The sequence below is a fragment of the Bison bison genome, unplaced genomic scaffold, assembly GCF_000754665.1.
Source record: "Bison bison bison isolate TAMUID 2011002044 unplaced genomic scaffold, Bison_UMD1.0 scf7180017864135, whole genome shotgun sequence".
NCBI lineage: Eukaryota > Metazoa > Chordata > Mammalia > Artiodactyla > Bovidae > Bison > Bison bison.
The window spans coordinates 6,120,145-6,122,349 of record NW_011494707.1 but is presented as its reverse complement, the minus strand read 5'-3'; positions in this window follow the sequence as shown (position 1 = coordinate 6,122,349).

The following is a 2,205-nucleotide window of genomic DNA, read 5'->3' as shown; positions in this document are numbered from 1 at the left end:
TCTGATGCTGGGAGGGATTGGGGGCAGGAGGATAAAGGGACGACAGAGGATGAGATGGCTGGATGGCATTACTGACTCAATGAATGTGAGTCTGAGTGAACTCCGGGAGTTGGTGATGGACAGGGAGGCCTGGCGTGCTGCAATTCATGGGGTCGCAAAGAGTCGGACACGACTGAGTGACTGATCTGATCTGATCTGTGCAGGATGCAGATTTAATTTTGAATTTCATATGAACAATGAATAATTTTTAGTGTATGTATACCCTGGTGCAGTATTTGGGCATGCTTACACTAAAAAGTTTTAACTGTTCATCTGAAATTTGAAGTGAGTTGAGCAGCCCGTATCTTTATTTTTAATTTTTTTTTTTTGGCCACACCCTGTGGCTTATGGGATCTTAGTTCCCTGCCCAGGGATTGAACCCAGGCCTGGGAAGTGAAAGTGCTGAGTCCTAACCACTGGACCTCCAGGGAACTCCCAAGGGTATCCTGCTTTGTTTTTTAAAATATTTATTTGACTGTGCTTAGTCGTGGTATGTGGGATCCGGTTCCCTGAGCAGGGATTGAACGTGGGCCCCCTGCACTGGGAGTGGAGAGTCTTAGCCATCGGACCAGCAGGGAAGTCCAGGCATCCTAAATTTTTAAAACACAGCTATTGGGATTGACATTCTTGGAGAGCTCGCTGCATGTGTCAATTTTCTACTAACAACTTTAATACATGAATTCTTTTTCTCCTCACAGAAAGCCAGTGAGGCTGAGAATTGGTAACAACCTATATAGACCGAGGCAAATACCCTCAAAAATCTATGGTGATGTTTATGAAAGAGCTCAACATATTTACTTAATGGGAGTTGAAAGGAAGAGCAATGAATATTTTGAAAGTTGAGATGGTTTTATGTAGATCGGTATATACTTGTCTCTTCTTAAAAGCAATAAAAAAAATGCAGCAGTTAAAGACAATCTAATTAGGTAAAAATGCTAAAGAACTTGCCTGGCCTTCAAAGGAGAAGAGATGCTGTGAGATAAATTCATTCATTTCATTGATGCTTCATCATCTGTGCAAGCTGTGATTCCGAGCCCTCTGGCAATAATGAATTAACAGGTTTACGGGACATTAATATCCCTGAACAGTGGAGGATAACCAGGGAATGTAGTGCTGAGTTAAAATGGAAAAGAGTTTTGTTAGGAGTTCTTTCGGCAGGGAGTAAAGTACTGATGTGGGAACTGAGCTTCAATTCACAACTAAGGATCACATTAAATACACATTAAGATGATTACAGGGAAGCGTATTATAACCATTATTATTTCATTTTATTTAAATGAATGAGGACTAAATAAGAACCATCAAGTGGGCTGCAGTGTCTAAAATCTTCTATCTTGTTTCACTAATCTGGAAATTTCTACTGACAAAAGTTTACTGTGCTGAATAGGCTCCAAGACCAACAGGTCTGTTTTCCAACAAACGAAGGAAGCAATCAGCTTCAAAAAAAAACCAAAAAACCCATGACCTTCAGAAAAGGTCATGGAAGCTCCTCCAGTCCCTTCAATATCACCTCTGAGACATCTTTTGTTTCTGAGGGTGTGGGTACTAAGCCAGAGACTGACTCCTTGTCACCTGAAATGAGGTTGGCAACAAAAACTCTAATCTAATCCTCTTTGTCTCAACATTTTCTCACCCACCCACCCCTTCAGCCCAGACCCCTTCATTCTTAAAAATTATTATTTATCTATTTTTGGCTGCACTGGGTCTTCATTGCTTCGGGCTTTCTCCAGTCGTGGCAAGCAGGGGCTACGCTCTAGTCGCCATACGAGGGCTTCTTCTTGCAGTGACTTTTGTTGCGCTGCAAGGGCTCTAGGGTGGGTGGGCTTCATTGGTTGTGGCTCGAGGGGTTAGTTACTGGAGGCACGTGGCATCTCCCCAGATCAGGGATGGAGCACATGTCCCCTACATTGGCAGGTGAGTTCTTAACCACTGGACCACCAGAGAAGTCCATTCTTTTTTCTTTAATATTTTTTTTTTTTTATTTCTTTGGCTGCAACAAGTCTTAGTTGCGGCACACGGGATCATCGATCCTCCTTGTGTTGCACGGTATCTTTTAGCTGAGGCATGTAGGGTCTAGTTCCCCGACCAGGGATTGAACCCAGGCCCCCTGCATTGGGAGCACAGAGTCTTACCACCGGACCACCAGGGAAGTACCCCCAGAGGCCT